Source organism: Trachymyrmex septentrionalis, unplaced genomic scaffold, assembly GCF_001594115.1.
Source record: "Trachymyrmex septentrionalis isolate Tsep2-gDNA-1 unplaced genomic scaffold, Tsep1.0 scaffold51, whole genome shotgun sequence".
NCBI classification, from domain to species: domain Eukaryota; kingdom Metazoa; phylum Arthropoda; class Insecta; order Hymenoptera; family Formicidae; genus Trachymyrmex; species Trachymyrmex septentrionalis.
In genome coordinates this window covers 2,086,440-2,096,170 of record NW_017305683.1, presented here as the reverse complement: position 1 = coordinate 2,096,170, position 9,731 = coordinate 2,086,440, and the positions used below count along the sequence as shown (strand labels likewise).

The following is a 9,731-nucleotide window of genomic DNA, read 5'->3' as shown; positions in this document are numbered from 1 at the left end:
GATCCTAGACAATTTCGTGACGCGGCAGAGAATCCGTTTGCCGGCGCGGTAACGACAATGTGGGGTGGGGGAGGATGAGGACAAAAAAACCACACACCGTGCGAACCAAGGAACAATCATGCGATATTCGATCTCGCGCGTAGTCTTCAACACTTCCGACCGGCTGTCACAACACGCGAAATACTCGTGGACGGGCGGGGGTTACCATGGCGACGTTCGTTTATTCGCCGGCGCCGGCGAAGTGTCCGAATACAGTTTACATAAATATATACATATTTCATTATTCTCGATGACAAATAGAATTAATTTATATATTCCAGTCTTTTCTACCGTATTGATTTTGTATAACTTGCTTATGAGTTGAATAAATATAAATGCGAATTTAATTTGCCTACCAAATTTCAGTGGCAGTTCCATATATCGCGCCTTTACTCGTTTGTTTATATACACGATTGATTTTACATAAAATATTTTTATATAATGTAAAAAGTAATTTAACAATTAACACTTCTGCCTGTAAATTTAGCACGGTAAGTATACACTTTTGCGTAGACCGAAGAAATTGTCGTCTGCTCATCGAAAAGAAACCAATGCGCGACGCGTCAATGATTGCGCACGCAAGTGTCATCGGCTTTCGAGGGATCGGTAAACAATCCCTCTGATTGTTTACCGGCGCGGTCTCGTGGCAGAATGTCGGCGGAACGCGCTGTTAATTCCCGGAATTCTTTCGGATCGACGAGACGAATAAATGCATGCCGACGAGGAGGTCGACCGTGTATAATCGAAATGGGAGGAGGGAAGAGTAGAAAAATTGTACGAGAGACATGGAGAGGAGGTTATAGAAACGAGTGACAGATCTCGGGACGAGCACGCGATCGCCGCCACTCGTTCGATATCACGTGCTCGCCCCGTAGGATCGATCCCCGCGATTCGAGGCACGAAACTCGTCAACAAACGACCGGGACGAGACGACAGACAGTGCGAGACGTTCGCAGCCTGCTCGGCAGCGTAACGAGAATACGGAGGAAAACACTCACCGCGCTCTTACGCGTTCAACGACGATCTTACGGACGCCTCCGCGCGCCGCAGTTACATCATAGCACACGCGCGCACACACTATATTCTACGTTCTAGGCGCTGATACTAGAAAAACTCGTGTAAAATGTATAAAAAAGGCGACAGTTAGGAAGCTGCCAAGAGAATTGCCATGGCGATGCCAACACCAGGGCGGCCATATTGTGCAACGCCGCGGTCGCTGCTGCCATCTGGGCGGCGGATCGAGGAAACTTCTCTCGACCGGCGAAACGTGGGGCGAAATTCCCGCCAGATTGCGAATTTAGTACGATATTTTGATTGATAAATTGCCGATATCGTGTCAATTGCGTTTCGAAAATCGTCGGATATTTCTTTCTGACTTTAGAAAAATTACAGAATATTGCAGCGGTCGGTACATCGGTAAATCAACCGTTGCGTTGCGTTTCGTAGAGCCGCTTGAAGATGGCGCCACGGATGTCTTTAATCCGCCCACGATCACTACACATCTCGCTAGGTGCGGTTTTTATTTTACGCAAGTATACGCGCGCTCCTTTTATCTCGGAAAGTTCAACAGACTGGAACAAAAATTTTTGCGCGATAAAAGTTTTCATAGTAATAGCCGTCCCGACCCACCCCCTTTGGCTTTAAGCATAATGCACGCGTATAAAATAATAGAATAAAGTAAACCCTCGCACGCGCGTGCCGTTATTGTATTGGCTGAAACAAACGGCTATTCATGCAGCGTCCTCGATTGTAGTTCCATCGTCGTTCCGTTAATTATCTCGCGGAACGAACTGACTGGGAATATATATATGTGTAAGCTAGAGAGTATTTTTAATTTCCTTGCGTCGAGCAGCAATTTTCCAACATCAGAGCTTGTCGGGAGAGAGAGAGAGAGAGAGAGAGAGAGAGAGAATCAGGATATTATTAACAGAGAGACCTGGGAATGTTTGGTCAGTTTTCTCATAGCGCGAAGAGATTTTCCAAAGGGTGGAATTTGCGCGCTTTAAAGTTAAAAACTCTTGCAAAGTATTCACCAGCGACATGAAGAGAAAGAGACAAAGAGAGGGAAGAGAGAGAGAGAGAAAAGGAGAAAAGCAACTAGGAAAAGACTCGCGTGTCTAACTCCGCGACACGCGTCGGGTGTCGCGTGCAACAAATTGTGAGCATCCAGGACGGTAGGGACGCGTTTCACGCTAAGAACTTTACGTTCGTAACAGAGGGTATGATGACGGAGAAGACAGAGAAGAAGAAGGGGAGGAGGCAGGAAGCAAGGAGACCATCGCGTTAAGAGTCGTTACGCGAGTTAGGATATCCGGCGCCATACGAACGCGAGTAACTCCTTTAACGAACTCCCAAACGAAGTTCGGCTTCTTACTCCTCCGATTTCAGAGTTACGAGCTCATCTAATTAATATCAAGGATTCCTCGCTCGGAAGATACTTGAAACACGTGCCTTCGCTTCCGCACCGACGGCCGATGTCATCCTCTCTCTTTCCCCCTTTTCCCTCTTCTTTTTATTTCCTTTCTCCTCCCTCCATCTCATCCTATGCCGTACGTTTTCCTCACAATTAAAGGGTAAGCCTCGCCCCCGAAGTTCTTGCCCGTTGGAGAGAGCTGGTTTAGTAATTAGAAGAAATTACTAATTACTTGCTTTCCGGCTTGAATTTAAAATTGTTTCATGAATTGGCTCGCGTTTTTCAGTTTATCCGAGTACGGCCTACCTATACTATATATCGGGGGCACGTGCGGGCGCGGATGGGAACGATTAAAAAGATTCAGCCTCGACACGGTATCACGTAATCGACGTGACTTCCCACCGTGACGGGGCGGATACACGGCGGCGAAACATAATTTTATTGCGCGGGCGTGTCTAATAACTTGCGTCCCGCGCCAAAGCTCAGCTCCCCCGAAAACTTGCCGCCGGAGATATATTTTCGTTTCATCGTCGTAGACGTTATAATAGGAGGAGATTGAGGTTGCGAAGGTTGGAGTTTCAAACTCGCATAAATGTGTGTAGCGCGGCACGATTCCCCTCCACCTTTCTGATTACTTCGTAAACTTCACGCGCCCGTCGGAACGGTGCAACGGGAAGCTTTTAGACACTTGTTTCTGGTGCGTTACGCAATCTCTATAAGCCAGGTTTTACCAGGATTCGCTACAAGAGACTGACTGCCTCGTATAGACAGATACGGTGGAGAGAGTGTGGATTCGCGCGCGACAATGAAGATTGCTTCCGTTAGAAACCTTATAACAAAGTCTGGCCACGAGCGATTATGTCAGAATCCTCTATATGAAAGATTTACAGGATATATATATATATATGAGGAAAAAATGCTGACCCTCATTTTTTTTAAATGTAATTTTTTATTTTTTACTTATGTTCAAGTTAAGGATATCGCTAATGAATTAATCAACCTAAGTTTAATATAAAATATACTTGGAATGATTAAAACAGGTAATAAAATGAGAAAAATGATTTAAATGAAAAGAGAATTATCCGAATGTAATAGTAATGTGGATTTCCCTTATATTTTTACAGAATCTAGTTCCTTCAGATCTATTTGAACTTCCTATGAAGTCCAAATAATTTAAATTCATATAAAAAAGTCTAATGTATTCTCCTAGTAATACTTTTGATCCTATCTTTGCACATTTTAAAATCATTTTAAAATAATAATTACAGATTTTTTATCAAAAAAAAAAAAGCTGTTTGCAATGTTTTTTTTTTGTTAAAATTTCTAAAGTTTACCTTATCTATTTGTTAGGGAGGTTCAATATAGAAATATTGATAAAATTTATATTTAATTATGTTCTGGCGAAAGGTATAATTTTTTCACTTTTCTAATCCATTTAAAACAGAACAGCACCTTAAGAATTAATTTAGAGTATAAACTTACGAACTTGAAATTACGTTAAACTTAACATTGAAAATCATACGAAGAAACTTGGATACATTTCGTAATGAATAAACATTAATTGTTAACAAAAAAAGTCGCACTAGTCATGGCGGCAATTGTTTCACAACCTTACCAAGAACAAGTTAAAAACCTTTTGCAAGAGATGGTGTTAATTATAACAGAATTTTAAGTGGGGCACATTAGTAGCAGAAACTCACATTACGACTTTTTTCTGTCTCCCTTTATACTATCCCTTTATACAATCTCACTCTAACTTATACTATCTCAATCTGTAACCTGAATCGAGATTATAAAACGAGATAGTAATACAGGTAATATATCTTTCTCTCTCGCACACGAAAAGAATAATTTTGCTAAAGTATTTAATTAAAAATTTAGCTATACCTATACGAAAATAATTTTGTTGAAAATATCAAAATAATCACAAGAATCTCAAGCATAATGAGTAATGCCGCAAAAAGTTTCGACATTCTACACAGAAAAAGACTATTCTTAAATCAACCTAATACATATTCGTATACAAGTAAAAATTATAATCTTGCTTCAAAGATTTTAGTTTTGATTTGATTGAATTTGTGTCGATTACTTCTCACACAGCAATACCTTCATGAAACATCTTCAAAACGTCCAGAGGACATCTCTATGTCCTAAAAACGTTCCTAAAACGTCTCGCAAATAATGTGTGATGTGTGAGTTTGCACTTAATCCAAGACTTGCTCAATCTAACTCTTGCGTCAATACAATTTCAATAAATGAAGACTAAAATCTTTGAATGCTTACATGTGAGTAGATTATGATTGATTTAAGAATAGTCTTTTTTCTGTGTGGCAATTCTCCCCTCGTCCTCCCCCTCCTCAAGTTTAAATATTCTACATAATCATTTTGCTAATCCAAAACGGAATTATTTTCTGTGACAAGCTGAATGTTTGGATACTTCAGCAAAAACCTCCTTTTCATATAGGATTCGGATAAAACCGTAGCTAGAGAGAGAGAGAGAGAGAGAGAGAGAGAGAGAGAGAGAGAGACTCTTTAATGTAGTCTCCAGTCTCCACTATTGCGACCAAATACAGTACGAAAAACAGGTAAAAATTCAACAAGAGAGGGACCCTTTGAATTAATTTAATAGATAAGAATTAATGAAGGAAAAAACATCGGTGCGAGCTCGCCGTGTGTTTTTCCAAAGGGTAGCAAGTCCGCGTGGAGCGACCACAATTGTAGTCTGCGACCGCATCGCTCGCGTGCATTCGGAATGCAGGTCGGTGCAATTGCGCGGCTCGTGTTGCGTGTTCTGTCTCGTTCAATGTATTGTCCGAACAATATAGCACGTCAGCTTTTGTCCGCGCTGTCTGTTTCATTCGCCGTTAATAAAATACCTTTCGAATGTGCCCCAGGAAGGAACGTCTCCTTCGCCGTTCACTGTTGGTGAAACGCCCGCTCGCAAAGAACACGTGTATATTCAAGCTGCGGCAAACATGCTCGATGTTTGCATCGTCGCGCTGAATGAAAAGCGGGATGACTCGAGATATGCTGGTGTCGAAGCTGATTACGCGACGTGCGAGAGAAACATTGTGTAAAAGGTGAAAAGAAAGAGACGAGAAAGGGACGAAAACCAATTTGACTCTGACTTGGCAAGTGCTAAAGAATAGAGTAATGAAATAAATATCGAAGAGCGTACTTTCGCGTCATTCATGGTATTGTACGTATTGTACAGTATTGTACGCAGTACAATAGATGTGTCAGCCAATAGGGAGAGATCGAATTATTTCTCATCACAAACAGAAGGCGGAAAAGGGCGGCATTGACATTTTCGTAGGAAATGCGAGGAACGAAACGCGTGAAACAAATGGCATCCACGTGCAGATTTCCCACACATTTTTTTCTTCCTTTATGAAATTTTCAATAACTTCCCCTTCTTCCTCCAGTTCCGTAATATATAATTTTATAAAACATTTTATTAAATATCGCGCAAAGCAATTATCATTCTATCAGAGATAATTATAATTATATAATCATAAACTTCCGATTCAAATATAACTGATACCTTTCCGGCGAATATTCAATATTAATTCCAACAGATAACGAACGCGTCAATTCCGACTATTTACAATCAACTATCGACTTTAACGAATCGATGTTCGATTATTCAGCCGCCTTCAAACCTGCCTTACCACAGTAATATTGCGAATTTTGCCGAACGAAACTAACTGATTTCCCACGGGATAAATCCCAAGCAAAGCTGCCATTGCCTTGCTAGAAATGCGACGTAAATTTATCGTAAGGGCTTAGATTGCTATTTCACACGAATGCATTCCAGATCCTTTACTTTGGTCTTTTAAATTTTAAAATATTTCGCATGAGTATTACTTCTACTCTTTTTTCTTATTAGTATTTTTTAGTCGTCAAAAGGTGTCGTTTTATTATCGTGATTCGTTGATCGTATAAATTTATCATATAATAAAAAAATACATATTATAATATTTAAAAATATAAAATGCAAATTTAGAAACAGATAAATCATGATGCTATTAATATGCAATTAATGTTACAAATTCTTACAGAGTGATGGTTCGTTATATGTTCAAAATTTTGTACCAGAGGCCTTGGTATTGATCGTAAATCGATGTATCGGTGTGTTTCAGTTCCTGTTACCAGAAGGGAGTGTGCGTGTGAGACCCTTACGAATGTTACATAGCACTCCAAGCGAGATCGGTTTCATTGGAGGGATGGCTAAAGAGGCTGGGATCTTGTCGAGGGATTTGAGGTGCCAGATTATTGAATATGCGGAATTTCTGAGAAACAAGTAGATCCGCGTGTAGTAAAGTAGAACGATACATACTCGTGATGGCAATCGCTGAATCAGCAAACCTATTCAGCTTATGTGATTTCTGTGGATATTATTCCCGTTGATCGAGATAAATTATAATTATAGATGTGAGTGTGTATTCTGAAATTTTTTTTTTAATTATAGATATTTAATTTATAACCAAAAATTGCTTTTGTATAAAAATGTACTGAATCTTGTATTCTATAATTATATATATTAATCCTCCTTAATCCTCCACAATGCAGGCTGTTTTAAGGAACAATAATTTTTTTATAGTAAGAGAATTTTAAGAAAATGAATAAATAACTGGGTTTGGTATGGCCTCCTAAAAAACTGAGTAATGTTGAAATTATGTATGTTGTAAGGACACGTATTCAGATGTTTCTTTCGTTGCAAGAACGACCCATGTTACGAAGTAATCGCGATTTGGTAAATAGGTGTATACATTAGGAGAGAGATTTTATTTTTAAAATAGATTTTTCGATGTTTTATATCATTTTTCATTGATGTAATTTTTATCATCATTTTTCATTGCAAAATTAACATTTGTAGTGATATATCAGATAGGATAAAAAACCCAATTACTATGTCCCAAATACTGGCAATCTGATTTTAATGCCCTTTTTGAATATATAAATTATATTATACGTAATTGTATTTAATTTTACTTAAATTTTGAAAGTACCTACTTATAAGTAAAATTAAATACAATTACTCATAATATAATTTATATATTCAACAAAAGCATTCAAAATCAAATTGCTAGTATTCGGGACACTGTCAGTAATTAGGTTTTTTACTTTATACATTCATGATATAATACTCGAAATTGAAGAAGAAAAACTTCTCTAGAGAGATTTAAATTAGAGAAACGCAAAAGATGTTAATTTTCAATGTCAATAATCAAAGGAAAACTACTATACTGTGCTTTAAATGGCAAATTGATAGCGAGAAATATCATGTACATTATTGTATTGATTGTATTGTATAATATTTTTATTTTAAAATCATCGTACTCATTTTGATTAGTATAAAAGGAATTCAATAATTAATCCGTTATAAAAGTAATTGTATTATTGTTTTCGCAATAAAAACTTCTTTGTTTTTACTTATAAAAGTCTTCATTTCCAAATAATTTAATTTTTTAAAGCAAATATTATAATATTTTTTTAATAAATACATATCCTCAAGTATTGCGTAAACAAATTTCTTTTCATTCAGTCATATAAAAATTATGAATTTTTAATCAATATTACATTTTTTTCAAAACCCTTATTCACATTTAAATTTATAAAAAACAAATAAAATACAATCCGGCTTCTGTTATAAAAATTTGTTGTTAAAGGTTTCCCAAGTGTACACGAATTTTTTTCAGACTTTTATATAGTCCGAAACAATGAAAAAAATCTACTACGAACCTGAACAACCTAGGTTGCAGACTATAATCGAAAATTTTACATTGCCGGTGGAGAGTTAACTCTCTGTTTGCAATCATATTTTTAACTCTCTCTCCGTCTTTTTTCATCAACCTAAGTTTTTTTATTGTACCAAGTTTTCAATAAATGTGGAAAAATTTTAAATTATATCTCAACATCTTTATTACATTAACGAAATAGTTTTCTTGGTTATTAAGTAGTTATTAAGTAGTTATTACGTGAAACCACAGACTCTGTGCCATCTTTTATTTCGAGGAAATTCGAAGATGAAATTTTGCTTGTGCCAAAAGAACCCAGACAGCAGACGGAGGATTAATTACTTATTTGTCTTAATTAAAATATCGTAATATCGTATAACGGATACGCCATTGACTCAAGATCTACCATACTCGCTAGACATTCGAAATTCGATACGGACTTAGATACGTGAGGAATTACGGAGCTCGCAACTGTTTGAGAATTCATGGCACTGTCCCGTACAGGTAAAGTATCCAGATCATTCGATCGCCAACGGCGAATTCCTAAGAATTCCTTATATCTCTGAAATAATTCGTGTACGTGCCCGAGAGGCGGAAGCGACTTCAATTTCTGTCCTCCGGGGAGCGAAATCCAGGACGCGGAAAAATTTGCACGCCACGAAGGGTAGCGGTAGTTTCACTATCGTGAGTGCGAACGCAAGCCGTCTCTGCTTGTTGGACGTATAGTCGATATTTCCGCGGAGCATATTTAAGCATGACATTTAATATAGTAACACACTGAACATCGTTACTCGACTGACCTTTCTCCAAGCCACAAACGCCTGTACGCGCGTTTGATTTTCTGCAGAGGATGCACGGGTGCACGCGTATTATCGAGTAAGCTTCCGCTATTTGTGAAAGGTCAGCTAGGAGAGGTCGCGCCCAAGATTCTCGAGGGTGAATACGTGAGGGCTTGGCCGAATATTGTTGAATTATCGGATGCATCGCCCTCGCGTTTAGGATATCCAAATGTTAGTCAGTACGGAGGCCACAAATAATGATAGTATTTAACGTGCAGATAGATAAGACGGGACAGGAAAATACATAATAGTTGGTTAACCGACTTTAAGAGGATCCTAAAGTCGTCTGTTTTACTGAAATAGCACTTACACGTATATGATTTGCGTGCCATTGATGTAATAAAGCATATAGGCTGCGTTTGCTTTGTCGCTCACAGCGCTCGTGATCAATTGTCCTTGTTTAATATTTACTAAACAACGAGGATGAAACGACGCTTAAAGCGTTATGAACGCCAAAGCAAACACAGCCTATATGCTCTATTACATCAATGTCGCGCATACACGTGTATATAAATTTTCGTAAAACGATATTGTTTTAACCCCGTTCAGATCTGACTTTATTAGAACCATGTTAAACAAATTTTTTTTAATTCAATTTAAGGGCACTTTAATAAGCAATTCATACTAAATAATTAATTTTTTCCAAAATTTCGATTATTTTTCTGACATTATTATTTATGTACATTATTATGCATATCT

General features: G+C 38.0%; 1 protein-coding gene across 7 annotated transcripts in view; it reads right to left on the bottom strand.

The window, feature by feature from the left end:
• LOC108751742 (tyrosine-protein phosphatase Lar) overlaps nt 1–1,215 on the bottom strand; it is a 324,192-nt gene extending 322,977 nt beyond the window's left edge. For all 7 annotated transcript variants that reach the window (XM_018492123.1, XM_018492128.1, XM_018492129.1 and 4 more), the window contains exon 1: nt 1,038–1,215. The gene's annotated coding sequence lies outside the window, so the exon portion shown is untranslated. The remainder of the gene's footprint in view (nt 1–1,037) is intronic.
• Between the last annotated feature and the right edge of the window lie 8,516 nt (nt 1,216–9,731).